The sequence below is a fragment of the Athene noctua genome, chromosome 2 (genome assembly GCF_965140245.1).
Source record: "Athene noctua chromosome 2, bAthNoc1.hap1.1, whole genome shotgun sequence".
NCBI lineage: Eukaryota > Metazoa > Chordata > Aves > Strigiformes > Strigidae > Athene > Athene noctua.
In genome coordinates this window covers 54,427,638-54,445,821 of record NC_134038.1, presented here as the reverse complement: position 1 = coordinate 54,445,821, position 18,184 = coordinate 54,427,638, and the positions used below count along the sequence as shown (strand labels likewise).

General features: G+C 38.9%; 1 protein-coding gene across 5 annotated transcripts in view; it reads left to right on the top strand.

The window, feature by feature from the left end:
• Nucleotides 1–18,184, top strand: part of DLGAP1 (DLG associated protein 1) — a 422,469-nt gene that overhangs the window by 333,300 nt on the left and 70,985 nt on the right. The window lies entirely within an intron of this gene.

The following is an 18,184-nucleotide window of genomic DNA, read 5'->3' as shown; positions in this document are numbered from 1 at the left end:
AGAACCTTCTACTGTGACAGATCTCTTGCTTGTTCTGTTGAGAAAGACACCTGCTTTTTGCCTCTGAACAGTCAAGACAGTGGTGGCTTGATAATCATTCTCTTTGCTGTAATGATTTTTCAGATTAATTCTGTCTTTAGCTAAAGTAAAATGTAGATCTGAATCCCTCTGGGAAGGTTTAGATGGAAGTCAGAACATTGTAGTAGTATAACAAAATAAATGCTGGCAGACTGTTTAAACAAAGCAGACTATTTCTGGTTTGAAATTCTATGCTCTCAATTTCTTTTAACTCTCTTCTCCTGAACTTTTCTAAGGGTCAAATAAAATGGTGTACATCTGTGGCAGAAAAAAAGCCAGGGTCTTAGCAGACCAAAAATAAACAAGCTATGAGTAAAACCCAACCCATCCATGAACTACTAGCCCCAATCTGACTGCTTTAGGAAGTCCTGAGAAAATCTGCCGCTTTCCATTTTCCATAAAGGTTAATTTACACCCAAGTGACAGAATTAGCTGTCACCTGATGCCATGGCCTTAGGCTCTCTTATCTCACACAGTTCTCTGAACTGTCATGTGACTTTTTACCATTTGCCTCTTTTTTTAAAAAAAAAAAAGTGGGAAGCAAGGGAAGAAGGTATTCAGAGAGATGGAGGTGGAGTGAGGGGAAGTATTGTATCTGTGTTGAAAGCTCTCACAGTGGTTTTTTTAAGGCTGCATGGTCTGATCCAGGTGATTAGTTATTGTCTTGTTACATATTTCCAAGGGAGCTGGCTCTGTTCTTATACGTAGCGCTTTATGCCATCTTTTTCCCACTTTGGGATGTTGCTATGGGGAAGTTAGATCATGTTAAAAGTTATATTAATGCATGGATAAGAGAATAATGCTTATTTTCTTTTCAGAAAAAGAGAGACAAATAAGGGCAAAAAGTCATTAGTTGAGATTTCCAATACCAACATTCACCCTTCCCAAATCTTCCTCTAGGACTTTATCCACAGCTGAAAAACTTCATCACATTCGCCCAAAAGTGTACAGTGTCATTTTGTGTAAATGGGTGGTTGTGTTTAACCTCACATCATCTACCTGCGGGGCTAATGCTTGAGCAGGGACTACTCCTTGTCTACGTGGTCTCCACAGCTTGAGTCACATCAACATCTGTTCTGGTGTCACATACTTCCACAGATTACACATGGCATTATGAATGAGAACACCCTCCCATAATGTGATTTACCTTCCCAGTCATCCCCGTTTCTGGACTTCAAGTATGTGCTGCAGTCCTCAGAGCCTTTTACTGTTTCTGTCAATGCTTACTGAGAACGCAAGTATGTATCATCTCCCTTATGGATAATATGTATGACTAAGTTGAGAAGACTCACGATGAGTACAAAGGTTGGTCTTACGTCCTGTGAGATTTGGTTGGATGGTTGAGTAATAGCTGTAAGAGTGATGGGGTACTGAGCCTGAAAGTATGTGGGTGCGGTATTTTATTTAATAAAATATAATAGTCCACCCTACAGGTGACATGCACCAATGGAGAAAACATGTATATGTAAATAAGTAGGAGTTAAAGCAGTTTTTACTCTTAATACTGTATTTTTTTCTTAGTTCAATATATCTCCTTTCATTGACAGGCAAACAGTTTGATGGTTAGGAAAAAAAAGTGGGAAGAAGTGACAAAAGGGGAGGGAGGAAGACAAGAAAGAAACTGATCTTGAGTAGCAAAGTGGGTCCAGAATAGTTTCATAAAACAGAAATGTGTCCTGCACTTCAAAACTCATTCATTTCAACAAAATGTAGAATCAGTAACACCTTTTCCTGTGTGAATAGTTGATGGTGAAAAATAGATGCATACAGCTTTTAACCTGAGTTTTTCCAAAATGCTTTGTCTTTTCTTTATTCTTTCATCACATATGACTTGGTGTGTAGACTAGGTGGAGATGGTGTGCTATCTAGCACATTTTATTGATGCTGTTTGATGCCCCAGTGTAGCCAGTTTTTGACACTTATTTTAGAACATGTTTTCTGGTTGTGACAAGTCTCCAGTTTCCCTGCAGGCAGGAGATAGAGGGATACGAGATGGTCATCAAATTAATGACATCCAGAATCCCTTTATTGCGTTCAAAAGACTGGCAAAACTAGTGAATGGAAAATAATGAACATGACAGATAAGAGTAAGCACTGGATAGAAAGCTTAAAGAGCTGTAGGAATTTGTGGGACCACAGCAGCAGTGTTGGAATTTCATCAAGTAAAGGGTAATGCTTTCCCCCATCTGTTTTGCAGATATGTTTTTTAATGTTTTAAGTACAATGTTGCAGATCAGAGCAGTCTGCGAAGCTGCAAAAGTGAGACAGATCTTTCTTTTCCTGCAAACTTTGCTCATTGAGGGTCTAATTGTAAAAGGTGCCGAGTGTCCTCAGCTTCCAGCACCATAGAATCAGCTCGTCATTTCCATGTGCCTGGTGTCACAGAAACATCTGGCTCCTCTATTTCACTGCAGGTGCCTTTAGAACCAGAAGAGTCTGGGTCAGGAGCATGAATCTGATGGAATCCAGTTTATGATATTTTTTTGAAGATACAAATGTAAGCGTTTCTAGTCCTTTTTTCTGTTGAACGCTTAAGTCGTACAACCAGATCCTAGGGAATAATACAGAAATGTCTTGCGAAACATAACTTCTGGGGAATCTTTTCAAATGCTGGGATTTTTTTCCGTTATGCTGCTAGAAAAAATGAGATCCTGGGAAATGTCAGTGAGGTAAATATTTACACTTTCCCTATGGTGTAGTAGCAGACAAATCTGCAGCACAAGAAAAACTGATTTTTACCCAATGTCAGGATTGTTTCTGTCACATTCATAAATGGAAGAGACAGAAGGGGCGGCTGTGTCTTTCCTTCCACCTCCACAGTTAGCAAGATCATGCTCCACAAAATGAAATGGAGCAATACTGGGTGCCTTGCATCTGTTGTCCATAACATCGTATTGTGAATTGACCACTGCCACCCTATTTCATATACATGTGCTAAATGATGATAAAAAAAGACCACCCATTGCAAAACTAGCATGACTCCATTGAAGAGATTATTTCTATTTGTGCTGCAACCATGTGCACTTCCCGCAAACCATCTGTGTTTTCTCCTCCTCAACACACTAATTTTGGTGCATGTGTGTCCTTTGCATCACCTTTGAAGAACTGGCAAAAAAATAACTTTGCCAGCTACTGCTCATGAGGAGAGAAAGCCTTACTCCATCTTCAGAAGGCTGCCTCTCCAGCATGCATGAAGAGGAGTCAGGGACTCTTTTAGGGTGGCATTCTGGCCAATGCCTATGCAAAAGCACAAGGAAGAAAGTCTTTTTATCCCAAGCCAGAACCTGTGTAATTGCAGAACGTTGCCAATTACTATCACTGATCTCCAAAAATAAACATTGTGGTTATTGAACACCAGCGTAGTAATTCAGAACATGTGATGATTAATCATGGGTACAGGATTAGGCATACCCACCTGGTCTAGGCTTCCTGTTTCAAAACCCACTTTTCATTTTCTCACTTTCAACATGAAAAGAACTTCTTTGGGGCTTGAGGCATTGTCAGCTTCTGATACTGAATTGCACTGGCATCATCTGGCATCATCTTTTACATCTAAATTTCTTTCTCCTGCAAAGTGTTTTATTGTTATTGGAGCACGACATTATGCTTCTTAGGAGAAAGAAAGAAACCCAAGGAAATTATTAATTCAAGCTGTCAGCAATATCTGGCTCATTCATATTGTTATGAAAAACATTTCACTTGTAAAATAAAGCTGATGCATATTTGCTTTCTGATAATGTAGCAGGAAGAACTGGGTATCTTTCTACTGGAGCAGTTTGTAGAGATTTTACAAAATCCGAATTAGCATATACCTTCCTAAATAAATTACCAAGTCATGGTTTGTCATCAAACAGGAGAAAATGTTACATTCCTGACATTAGCTTAAGTGAAAAGAAGTTCACATCACAAAAGTGGTAATGTCAATAAATAACTTTGTAGAACGAGGCCTGCAAATGCTTCATGTGCTGCTGATGCACAAGTCACCTGCCAGCCAGCTTTCCACTATTCACTTTAGCTGTTTTACCAATTCTTATCGGTTTATCTGCTTAAAATGTGTTTTTGTAAAGAACTTTTAATTTCATGCACTTTGATTCATCTTTACTCACTGCAAGTGTCTGATTCTGTCTCCATTTTTTAATATTTTAAAAATATTTTAATACTTGCTGATGTTGAAGGCAACTGTCTTGTCTTCTCCTAGTCTTGCATTTAGGCTCAGTCCCTGATGACTCCCCACAATAATCAAGCCTGAGGTGTTTGCCATGCTTGGCAGAAGAGGTTAGTTACCAAAGATTTGTTTGGGGACAAGATGAACCTAATGGGATAGCTCATTTACTCAATAAAAACTGCTTTTTGGGAAACTGTATCTGATGACCTCATGACACTCATGTCGGTCACCATTTTTTCTAGGCCATTTATTCTGATTTTACAGATAATGGCTCTCCAATCATTCTATAATACTGCTTTAGAGAAAACCAATGATGTATCCACGCTTATTTTTATCCCATAGATTTTTATCTTTCAACTTTTCCTTTCTATGAAAAATGTAGATATCTTTTAGTTGTCAGCCAGCAACACCTCCAGCAGTTAGACAACAGACTTTTCGGTTGACATTTTCACAAATATTGAGGAACTACCATCCAGTAGTGCATAACTACGTATTCTGAGACAAACTCTAAAGACGTGCTACTATCTGCATCCATCTTAAAGATGTAAAATAGAATATCTAAAAGTTATATAGCATAAAAGCATATGCTGCACATGGGTCAGTGATATGTACAAAATAAATAATTTCTTCGGAAGAACTCCCAGTGTCCCAGATGCCCATTGGTTGGCCCATTGGTTATGGCATATATATAGGTAGAGCTTTTGTTGTCTCAAGGCCTTTAATTGAATTTCCACCTCTACAGCGACCTCTTGACTAAAGCTGTTTTCTCTGAAAGAGTATCTGTTAAAGCCATATTTTGTATCTGCTAAAAGGATTATTGCACAATGTTACCGGTCTGCAACTCTCCCCGCTGTGCCCATACGTATTAATCACTCATGACTGTAACAGTCACTTCCTCTAAATTTTGCCTATATGATAATTTTCTGGTTTCTCCCAGTTGCACCCTTCTGGTTAGCGTGAAGGGTAACTGTGCATTCGCAGCCAAATACACTGTTGGACAAACTGGGCAGCTCCAGCAGACAGGTGTCACTCCCGGCTGAAGAAAGGGAATGGATTACATAGGAGGCTGCAAGAAGCGAGAGGAGATGATAGTGTTACAGCTCAGACATCTTGAGAGATTTTTCTGGGCCCCTACCAGTAAATCAGATTTTCTTTTTTCCTTCTTTGCCTTTTATGTTTTAATTAGAGACTATTTTAGCAGTTAGAATCGCAGTGAGGCCATCTCAGCAGACTGGATATGGGTGGCTTCTAGTAATATCTCAGCTAAGATCACCCACCCAGTCATGAACTATAAAACCACATTTGCAACATCTCTAATGAAAGAAATGGGGAGAATTAGCAGAGCAGATGGGATTTAAGGAAAAATCATTGGTAATCCAGAGGCATACTAAACACAGTGGGTTTTTTCTTACATTTTAACTGTATATAATTATCTTTCAGACAAGCTGTCCCTTTTCATAGCTTCTTGCTTTTGTTTCCTTTTCCTTTGATTCCATTTCATGTTGCTAATTTGAATAATTATGTAACAGTTTCTGATTTTTGGAAAGGAAAAGCACTGAGAAGTTTTCCATTTGTGTAGCTGTGCTCATGGTTCCTCTGTTACCTAACTCAGCTGTTAGCCCACAGGCCAGCAATGCCAACCTATTACGATTTCTTTGTTGCTATTTCACTATACTCAGTAACATTAACAGCAATCTCCCCTTCTTGTCAGGCTACATAGCCTATTCTCTGTTTCTGTTAGAGTCATTTGTATCTTCTCCAAATTATTATTTCATTTTATTATTACCATCTCCACTTGAATTAGATAGCAATAAGAAAGATGCGCTCCAAACCATGATTTCCTTGCATAAACAGAAACTTGCAGTTAGAGAAGTCCTGTTGTGTTGGTAAAAACACAAGAATTTGATTCACAGCAATGTGTTACTGGTCTTGCGACAGGGCAGAGTTCAGGTCATGCTAGCAATGAACCATTTCACGTAAGGTTGCCTTACAAGAACAGCATTTGAGATTTAGAGGCTTTTTGAATGGCAACTTGCCAGGGATGAATGCATGTGTGAAATTCAATTATTTTATTTCTTGAAATGTTATGTTAAACAAAAGCTAGTGGGCTATTGGAGAATTGCTGGTAAAGCAATCTAAATACATTCTTCCACTGTCTAACATTTAGGGAGAAAAATTACCAGGTTTGTAGATCTTGATCAACCACATCTCCACTTTTCTTAACAGGATCTTCATTTTGCATGGACTAGATCGAAAAAGCAGATTATGCAAGAGTCTTCCTTCTGGCCACTTGAGGAATTTAACAGTAGAATAATAGCTAATTCCTCATCCTGCATATAATTATGGCAAATTCTGCTGAGAGGATCAATTTTCTCCGGTCTCCGTTTTCCCTTTATCTAATCATATTCAGCAGGAAGCTTTGCCAGTAATGTGTCTGGCTCAATTCCACTTCATGATTGTTCTTTTACAAAAATCTCTTTTTGAACAAGTTGTTACAAATACAGTACAATTACAGTATATTGTGTTCTTTCAACTTGTACATTTAAAAATGTAAAATTTATGGACAAAAGTAAGGCCTGTGTTTCATTCAGATGCACGGACTGTGTGGCACAGGGTCAAGTTTTTTAATAACAGCATATGCATGTGCTGATTTATCTCATTTGATGCCTCCAGAGAGCCCTCATCTCTTAATGGGTCAGAACTGACCAGAAGGATCTACTCCAGCACAAGATAAAAATTGTAAGTAGGTTTAAAATAAATACAATCTCCTTTACAAAAATTAGGTTGATAATAACATCAGTAGTAGTAATTAAGCCTAATTTTGGTGTTTGAAAAGTTATGAGCTGATCCCTTTTTTCTTTTTATGTACCCTAACTGAAATGGTAAAAATTCTTACTGAACACTGAAGGCAACACTGTTTCCATAGCCAAAGAGAATTTTGCCCTGAAATAAATACATCCTAGATTATGCTTTTTGGATGTCAGAAGTAAATCCATTATTTCATGTCTTTTGAAGTTAAGCAGCTGAGGATATCTGTGAAATCACAACAAAATTGTGCAGGTGTGCTTAGTGCTGGTTCCTTTATAGGCTGAGTGCTTGATGGGCTGTGATGTGTGACTGTGCCATGCTATAGCTAGCAGCAGCCAAGGCGCAGCTCCCAATTTCACAGCTGCAGCGAGTGCTGAGGACAGACAGTTCCAAGGAGTGAAGTTTATCTGGGCGTGAACTGCATCACAGCATGAACCTTACCAGAGTGCCCTTTGTCTTTCACCTTTCTGGAAATCGTGCAACTGCCATGATACCATCATACCCCTCATTTGCAAAAATGAAAACTGTTCCCACAACATTTAGAAAAACAGAAAGACGTGCTTGGAAAGTAACAACTTGCAAGCACTGTTCAAAGTGTAACAGAGGGCATTATCTGCTGCACCTCCTGCTTCCAAGGAGACTGAAATCTGATCCTGGAAACAAGGAATGAGAGATGGTGTTTTTGATTTGGAAGGCTAATACTTCAGCAGGTGCTCAACTTGAAATGTGCCCATTCTGTTGCAGAGGTTTGCAAATTTTTTACTCAACAATGCCTATTTTCTTGAAAGCTGATGATGTGCCTCAATTTTGTTAATTTTTAGTTTGTCAGCTTTATTCAATCTTCAACGATTTTTAAATGGATTTTGCTGTTCACATTACTCGCATCAATTAGTTCCATTGCTTCTACGCTAATTTAGGGTACAAATTGGTCCCAGGCAGAAAGTTACGATATGAATTCACGTTCTCCTGAATGATACCTGCTTGTGCTTTTGACAAAGGATCCTTTCAAACTGAAAATGAATAAATGAGAACTTTCTTGGAGGTAACTGCAAATGTGGGTCATAGCTTTCCAATAAACCAGTGACACAAATGAGATCTGCCCGCTTCCTCCTCCGATGTGATTGTTCTTCATTAACATCGGTAGTAAGCCCTATGAAGCAGTATTGCAGCTCTGGCCTTTCACATTGACACAGATGGAGATCACTTTTGCAAGACCTGAGAACTGTTTTTACTTATGCATATATGCTCATGTTGGAACAAAGGGACAACATAAAGCAGACAGCTAATGATTTCTTCCAGAGATCTTCACTTAATATATGGATGCCTGGTTCCCCTAAAGTCATTTTGTATGCAAGCATTGCTTCCTAGTAAAGAGGCTAAAGCAGAATGTAAACACTTACTGTCTTCCATGTTCATCTTTAAAAAAGAAAGATAATGCATAACATGTTCAACAAGATGTCTAAAGCTTTTTCACATGCTGAGGGGAAAAAACACCCTAAGCACCACACTATGGCAATGTCCTTTGTTTAGGAAAAAAAATATGTGTTGACATTTTCACATGAAACCTTGGAAAACAGATGTTCAAGCCCAGGGCTGAGTGTTTGCCTAAGCAAACTCTCTTGGGGAGCTGCAAGAGCAAATGCCAGGAAGACAAAGCGGTTACTTCATAGGATACTTATGAAGTTCTGACATCTCTGAGATGGACAAGGAGCCAGGATGGCACTGTGGTGAACCTGAAACTGAAAATTAGGAGGGTGATGACTGGCAAGGCAAGAAGGCATAGGTGGCAAGCCACAGGAGGAAAAGTGTTAAACTGTGGTCTCTAAGAGGACCCACCATGATCAGAGAGAGATTCAGCTGGGACCAGCTAGGACAGGACCTCAGGTTAGTTGATCTTTTGAGATAGATCACATTCAGCCTATTCCTTATCATGAATTTTCCAAAAAGACACAGAAAAGTTTGAAACTTGAAAAGGTAAGTTTTACGAGACTTTAATCTGAAGTACTTGGTTTTTAAAATACAGAAAAATCACAGTGACTCAACAAGACAGCATAGAAATAAAAAAAGGCTGATGAACATTTTGATGAAGAAGCTGGGAGTAAGGAATTGCTAAGGAGCCTGAAACCAGAGGCAGAGAGCCATGTATGGGACCATTGGAGGGAAGACAGTGTCTTGGATGGCCAGGGAGTGTCTGGACTGGGGGAAGAATCCAGAGGAACAACTGCTGGAAGAGGAGGGTGAGCTGGGATTAGATGGGGTGGCTGAAGAGAGAGACAGAAATGGGAACAAATTGGATGAAAGGGCAGAGAAAAGTGCAGATGGGGTGAGAAGTAGAAATATGTATTCCTGCATGCTACACTCCCCTTCAGAGCCCAGGTCAGGTTCCTGAGGTTTGCCTTTCTTCTGCATCTGTAAATGCCCACAGACATGTTGTCACATGTGTGTCTTCCCTCCAGGTCCACCTGGAGCGTGGCAGCCCCTGCTATCTGTTACCCCTGGTGCTTTAGCCAGCACTGAGGTGAATTTCTGTCTCATTTAATGATGCTCATGATTTTCAGTATAATGCTTCACAATGGAAGTTTCTCATGTATTTAGTTTTCTTGTTGCTTTTCTATAAACACAGGAAATTATATACCCAAAATTACTTTAAAAGAACATGCTTAAAGTCATCAAGTAAAGCATTCATAAAGTAGGAAACCCTAGACTTAAACTTGCATGCACAATCTTATTTTGGTTCCACTGGGCACCTGTTGGATGTCACAATCCTTAATTACAAGGATTTTTATGTTTTCCTGAAGGTGTCTGCCTGCCTCCTGTGGGGAACAGACTGGACTGTGCTCAGGAGATAAGATATTGCTTATTCTGTCCAAGAATAAGCAATAAGAGAAGCTGTTGACCTCTGAGCCCACGATTCATTTGTTGCAGAAGCAAGAAGGTGTGTACCAAATGAGACCAGGGAACTGCGGTGATAAAAAGGATGGGCTCACAGTTAAATCCATGGAAAGCTCTCCTGGAGCTGGATTCTGCCCTGCTTCTGACACAAAGCTCCTGTGTGATGTTAAACAAGTCATTTCCTGCAGATGTCACAGAATCACAGAATGGCTCAGGTTGGAAGAGATCTGCTGGTTCCTAAACCCCCTGCCATGAGCAGGGACATGTCTGCCTGCCTTGGGCTTATTGTTTCATAGGTCCCTGGCTGGAGATGCAGACTTGATTGGTGGAAGTGCTGAGGTAGAACTGAAGTCATAGTGAGCTCTCCCTTGCTTGTAGGAGGTGATGCAGTCTGGAAAATCAGACAGCACCTCAGACTGGGCACTCAGAATTGTAAGCAATCTTAAATTTAACTGTTCTGCTTCTCATTTCCCTACTTCTGAAATGGGAGTAATTAACCTCCTTTTCTCAGAAGGGTGATTTTTTATTTTTTTTTCTGAAATAAAAGTTTAGCTGCCAAGGAGAATAGGAATTCTGTCTTCTGAATGTAGTGTGAGCTGTGTTTAGTAGACCTATGATGGGACTGCACATTCAACAAGAAGGAAAACCCAGTGTATGTCAGAGTTGCTGATCAGATGAGCACTGCTTTTTCTGTGTGCTGAATTAGCAGCCATTTTGTGAAGAAATAGTTAATGGGGCTAAGTTAAGGCTTATAAGGGCTGTAATTTTTTACGTTTTGAATACAGGGTATTAACTGTTCTTCCAGAATACTCTAGGAAGGCTCACGGGTTATGTGCAGATGTATGGGTATATCGATTATATAGAAAAATGTATAATATACACTTTATAATTAATCTTCTGTCCTCAGGTTTCTTCCCAATGTGAATTTAGTTTAAACTGTAGCTTATGCCCCTGTGTGTGTGTTTCCCCCTGGGATCTCTAGTATATGTTTTTTGTAACCATTTGTGTTCATAATGAGAATCTAAGTAATTTCAAATATCATATGGAGTTCATTTATGAGCAGAAGATGCAAATGGAGCTAATCACTGCTGGGGATTCTACAGTACCTGGCTAGCTCTGAGAGGGGTCATCCCAGGTTTTGTGGAATTCAGTGTCGGTATATAAAGAGCACTTTTGTATGCTCTCCATGCAGTATTTAAGGGTCTAGAGATCTGATGAATCATCTTAATAAATTCACAAATACAGAAAAGCTATTATTAAAAATAAATTTGCAGAGACTGAAAAATGCTGAACAAACTGATCCCACAGGATCATTTTCCCTTTGGACTGTAAGAGTTACTGCATACAAATGCACTAGAACACATTGTAAACAAGACTAAATATCAAGTATTTCAGAAAAGGTAAATGTAGCCGTAATTAATGTTTAAAAGGAAGACTTACACTATGCTGTTTCAAACATATTTGCCATTTCAAAGAGTTTCCAGCTTTAGCCTTAATACACCCCTAAATGTTTCCTCTTTAAATTTGGCTTTACCCCCAGAAATAATTTCCCTTCTTGAAACTGAAAACAGCAGTGACAGCTCTTCTGCATGATAAGACGTCACTACTTAAAATCTGATATCTCATATCCCTGCAGGCTCAGAAACTGGAGCTTTATATTGCTGCAGAGGGTTGATCTCCAGCTGCCTAATTGTTCTGTGCAGCTGCTTCTTTCAAATCCTGTAAGGACCTGATGTATCAAAGTTGAAATTATCAATTTCTGGCATGAAAAGCTTTCATGAGTTTTACACATATATTTGGTTTTATGATTTCAAAGCTTGAGCCATATAGATTTGGGCACATAACTATACAAGAAATCATTCTTTGAAAACTGACACTCTGAAATATTTTTTAGTTGTTCTCATGTCTTCATTCAGGAAAGATGCAGCCACAGAAGACTTGGGTCAGTGAAAACTTACACCATCTGACGTTTGTTGTGTACTTTCATTAGTAAAATGTAATACAATACAGTGTTGGCCACAAAATATGTTTCTTGCACAGCTGCCCTTTGCATTCAGTTACTTGATCTCAATAATAATGGAAAATACCCCATCCAAAGTAGTGTTTCGTAACACACTGTAAACAGTATAATTTGATCTCAGCAGCATTAAGATGGTCAATTAAACAGAAAGTCAAGCAACCAGCCACCTGTTAAATCCCTTCACTGTCCCTCCATCACTGAGAAAGCTTGCCCTGTGCTCAGGCTCACCCAGGGTTTTTAGAGAAGGTGAAAGCCCAGAAGCTCACCCCACTGCCAGAAGCAGGGGGAGACGGAGCCCTGGAGCCCCTCCAGAGAGGCATCTCGACCCAGTCCTGCAGCAGGCCCCGCTAGAGCCGACCAGCTGCCAACAACCGAGTTGGTGCTACTGCATTTAGTATCTGACGAAGTTGTTGAGTTTTGACAGATCTGACAACACTAATCATGTGTTTGGTGTTAAAAGCTTGGGATTTGACATAATGATAGACCTGCATGTCTTAACTGAAGGTTTTAAAGCTACTTTGAAATGACAAAGGATGACATCTTCATGGGGTTTATGACAGCCAAATGGTATCATATGTTCTTCCTTGGTTTTCTGTGGAAATTGAATATCTAGACCAATGCCTATCATTAAACTATTTTTCCTCAGATAACTATAATAATAACCATGAATGCAATTAATAAATTATTCATTTTCTGCAGGGAAAAAAAAAAAAAAGCACAGTTATGGTATCATAGTGTTGTACTTTTGATGTTGTGTTGGTTCATTTTGAAATTATTACAGTTTTTAATCAGTCAGAACAGAACAGTGTAGCACCATGCAGGTAAGTGTGTCAGCATGAAAAATTTGATAGTTTCACATTTGCTTTTAAAATCCTGCCATCTTGGTCTCATTCTCCCATTACACAGTATACAGATGGATCCTCAGGTCATAAAAAGCATTGACACTTCTCCATAGCAAATAACAATGTGCAAAGGCAGACCTTTACATACACCTTGCCGTAGGTTACTTCTGTTGTATCCCTGATTCATTTAATTACTCCTGAAGTTGTTTTAGAAAGGAATATAAGATTACTTTGAGTTTGATTTTGAAAAATCAAAGGTCCTGCCACCCAAACAATTGAATTTATACCAAAAATCACATTGGAGTTTAAGCAGTCATATTGATTTAGAAATGGATGGAAGTGTGAAGTGAGTTGGAATTTCTATGTTTCAGTCATAAATGTAAATGTAAGGGCTTTGACTGTCTCTACTGAAAGGAAGCATGCCAGTGTCCACTGAGTAACATTGTTTTGAATGATAAGCAGATGCTTGTTGGTGTGAAGTTTTGCTGAGATTAGGAGTAAAAAAACTAGAGAGACACATTTTCCAAAGCATTTCCCTCCATTTTCTATGAGTAGAATGAGTCCTGAAAATCCACTGTAGAGAAGAGGTAACCAGGTGATGTCCATGATGTTAAAAAAGGAGTCAGACCATTGTATAGCAACCTACTTTTTAAGGCAATATAGCTAAACTAGTTTACAAGCAACTGATAAATTGTTGTAACTTGTAAGGTTTGTCATTCATCTTGTTCTACTGACTGCCTGAAAAAATAATAAGACAGGTAGGCTTGTCATGTATTATCTTGAACTCTTATGGATGTCTTTTGCAGGCAATTTCGTATTTTAAGGAGATTATTTTTCCTTCTGTAGTTAGTTACACCATTATGCCATTTATGTTCTCCATGAATTCTCCAGGTGGGAGAGGTTAATATTTTTAATAAAGTTAGGTAATTACATAAGGCTTTGTAGTTTCCTTTTTTTATGTATCACTAGGTGTTTTGGAATCCAATTACCTGCATTGTACTAGTTCCCTACTCCCTACTGTGCTTTCTCTGTACAACCATTTGTCTATAAAGTCAAAATCTCTACCATACATACATCAAAAGATAGTTGCACCTGTAATAGGTTTAAATCTCAAAAATTACTCCATAAACATTTTGAGAATAGACTGCTTTACTGGGAAATATGTGGGAAAAAAAGTCATAAGGTGATTTCTGAAATTTTGTTTCCTTGACACTGAGGACTCAAGATTCCTTTCTTTTCCTCATCAGACTGTTATTCTTTCCTGAATAATTCAGTGCTGTGCATTTATAGTCTCAAATACCCTATTTCTTTACTTTTATGATATATCTTCATGCTTTCGTTCATATTTTTATACTAATTATGATTATACTCCTCACTGACATTGTATTTTTCATGCTTGAAACAATCTATGAATGAGAAAAGTAAGGATTATAGCCCCATATCACTGATGAGAGAGCTGAAATAAAAAGGGAATTAGAGCCTGAATTTTAATCTGGACATTCTGATTCCAGTCTTGTAAATGCTGATAACATTAAGCTTCTCATCTGAATACTAAAGTTTTCTTCTCCTCATAGTAATAACATATATGCAGTGGGTTTACATTGGCTTCTATTTTAATTCCTGTTCATTTAATCTCATTTCAATTAAGAATTAAGATAAACGAAAAATAGTATTAATTATAACTATTAGCTCTTACCTCAATAATTTGTTTTTCAATCAACAAACATTAAAGCAGTGATTTAGGAGTGATTACACTGATTTTAAAAGTTCAGAAACTGAACACAGCAACATATTTCATAATGTAAAGGTTGTGTTTTTCTAATCAATACACTGCTAACGAAGTTTGGCAAAGTGATAGTTAAGCTCTGGCAAACCAGAGTTGCTTGTCAAGTAGATGAGGACTAAAGAGAGCAGGTATGCTTCCTGTGACAGCTGGACTCCTAATCCTCCTTAGTGAGAGGAACAGAGGAGGTGAGGTTACTTCTTTTTATATGCATTGATACATCTGCATGAAAAATTTTGTTTAGCGTCTTCCTAGGAGTCTTGTTTGTAACCTTGGTGTTTTACCTCACTTTTTCTGCTCACCAAATCAAAACTTCCTTTTGACAGTTCTTTGCCTTCAGTGTTTAGAATCTAAATCTTCATGCAAACAGTCGAGTTACCCAAGTGTTTTATATCTAGCTGGAGCTTCTGGACTTTCATGTGAGATGGGAAGATTAGCACTTATAGTTGATAAGTTAACTTTACTTCCTAAAAATGGATTAAATCCTTGAGTTTCTTATTTTTTGCAACACAAATGTTTGCACTCATGAGAAAATTCAGCTGACAATTTTGGAAAATCAAGGAAATAAATGGCAAAAACAGCTGTAAGGAAATTAATATTTGGCTAGTTTGCTTGGAGTATAGTGAATTTCTCAGTGAGAGTAGAGTTTCTCTCTGCTAGAACCATTAATTTTGCTGATTTACTGTAAACATTTGAAATGGCATAAGAGAGCCTAATTTCCTGCCTTTCTTTTAGAAATAGTACTGCCTGATTCCCACGTGCAGCCCACTTCAGCGTGGAGTGTTTATCAGTACTATTTATTGGTTTTGTTATGCCTGGGTGGCAGTCTTTTTGCTACGACACATGTGCTACCGCAGTTCACTGCAAAGAGGGACCTGCAGGTCTGCAGGGCATCCCTAAACCTCCAACAAGGTTCAAAGCTGCTTAGGCTGGGAGACCATCAATACCCCTTCCCTCAAACTCTCAGAACTGAGGAGTTTGCATTCTGGTTTGTGACTCATGAGGTATAGTATAACCTGAATGAAATAGGTAAAAGGTAATTTTGATTTTGTACAAGGATGAGAGTTTCACAGAACTTCAGGAGAAACTTTAAGCCTCTTGTAGTCAGAAGATTAAATGATGAACACTGTGAAATGTTAACTCGGGATGCCAGTGAGCTGTGCTGTCTAGTTCAGCCATGAGCCAGCAGCTGACCCAGAGACCACAGTTGATCCTTTGCTCTGCCTGCTGGCCCAGGAGAGGGGAGGACTACGTGGCTGTGTAGGACAGACCAATGCAGAGGGGTTGTGGATGGGTGATCCTCATGCCCAAAGACTGTGAGAAGAACCTCCCATCAAGGGCAAAAGGACTAAACCACCCCTAGACCTCAGCAGTACAACCAGAATGGCAGCAGATCGTGCCCTCCTTAGAAAGCAAACCTGGAGAAGTTTCTCGGCTTCGTCTTACTGGGAGCGAATAAGGAAAGCTGGCTGGGCTTGGACAGATGAGATGAGATGGTCTGATCAGCAGATTGTGCTGTTGTAACATTGGAAGCAGTACTCCTCCTAGCTTGCTACAAATTCCTTATGGCAATGTGCAAGTTTGTCAGCAAATAAAAAGGTTTTTTTGAACTCTTAGGCTCATACTCATCATGTCATGCAATTAATGCAGTTTATGTCATTTAGGATCTTACATTTGACCTGATGAGACTCCCATTATAGTCATTACCGGTTGTCATTATTATATCATTTAAATAAACATGCTGATCTGATGAAGTAATTCTAGTCTCAACCTCTACCTCTGACTTAAGGTGGCGATATCTAACAACATTTAATCTTGCAGCAATGAAACTTGGAGTAGCCGGTAGCACACTTGTAAATGTCCAGGTGCCAGTGCTAGGGGGCTTGGTTATTACTGCTGAGGTGGGAATTTTTCTTTTACTAGTTTGTTTTAGTAATCCAGGAGGACATATTTTTAAATCATTCTGGACAACTAAATCTAATTCTGTGTTTTACAACCCAAATAGAAAATGTCATTTTCTTGTTTCCTGTTAACTCTCCAAGACATGCTGTGCCTCCTCCAAACAAAAAGTAGGTATGCTATGGTTCTGCTGGACAACTAGAAACTGTTTATGCATTTTGTTGACCCAGTTCCAGCCAAGCAGTGAATGTGGAATACAAAAAAAATCAGGCTATCTTGGTCAAAGACAGAAGAATCAGGTTTTCTGTAATATTTAGTTGCCAGTGCCCAGAAAATGGATATAAATAATTTCCAAAATTAAAGCTTTAAAGAGCATATGTGATTTTGAGGATTATCATGCGCAAGAGGATTATTATTTGAGAGACAAAGGGAATAAGAGATTACAGCACATTAAAGGGGAGTTGTTTTACATCATAAATGTAGTATGGTTACACATTTGGTATAGTATGAGGCATTGGCCAGGGAGCCAGACAGTCAGGATTTAGTATGAGCTTTCAAGCTCTTTTAACTTTTCTGATTTCAGCTCTATACACCAGTGTTTAAAATATGCAAAGATGTTTTCATTCAGAAGTGAATTAACAGCAACAATAATCAGCTTACAGATTCCTGTTTTGTGATATGCTGAAGAAAAAAACCCAAAACTCCAGACATTTAGGTCAAATATAAAAAGCCTGTGGGCTGTTTGGAGAGAGCACCCAGCTGAATGATTGCATGATTCTTTTAAAGGAATTTCTATTAAACAGCCCAGAAAAATAGCCTCTTCTCTTTTGCAAAATGCGTATCTCAAACATTTAGTTTCCTTCATCTTGTCTGGCAGATTTGTTTTCATCATCTGATTACAGCAAAAATCTGGAAAGAAAATTTTATTGGATGTTTACTTATAAATTATTGTGTGATGTATATTTAAAAGTTTAGATTTTCTTGTAAATTTTAAATTCAAAAAAATTACTATCAGCATTATATGGCAATAGATAGGTTAAGTTCTAGCCCGAAGGACAGGAGCTAAATTCTCTTGCATCTCATTTTGCTTCCTCTGCCTGCACATCTAGCTTGAAACTCACTTGCAGGTCAGATTTGAGCCTGGAAGCTCTGACAGCATTCCTGTAAATAAGTTTGCAGCTGCATGACAGTTCCAGATTGTCTGTCCCAAGAGCAGAGCACAGCAATTCATTAACTCTGAAATCCATCCAGCCACCTGACATATCCCTATATGTATCCTGACCCTCTCGGGACTGGGTTGGTAAGTTCCAATATTCATCAATTAAAGCATCCAGACACGTTGCAATCAGCCTACTGTTCGTGTAATTAAATAAATGCAGGGAGCATGTTAATGAGGCTTTGGCACGGCGAGCTGCCGGGCAGCAGCAGAGTTTGGCAATCCACTTTTCAGGAGGCGGAGATGTTCACCTGCAGGCATGGTCCTGGATGTGCACACATTATCCTTCCTGCCCAAGACGTAAAATACCGTTGGCCAAGGAAAGAGGGTTTATTGTAACGTTCATCATCTGGCAGGGTTTCCCGGGGCTGTGGCTGAGGCAGTAACAATGGCAGGCAAACACCAGAGGGAGTTATTGTTCTACTGGAAATCTGGGAAAGGAAAGCCTCGGGATACGGTACTTCTAAATAGCGTGACTGAG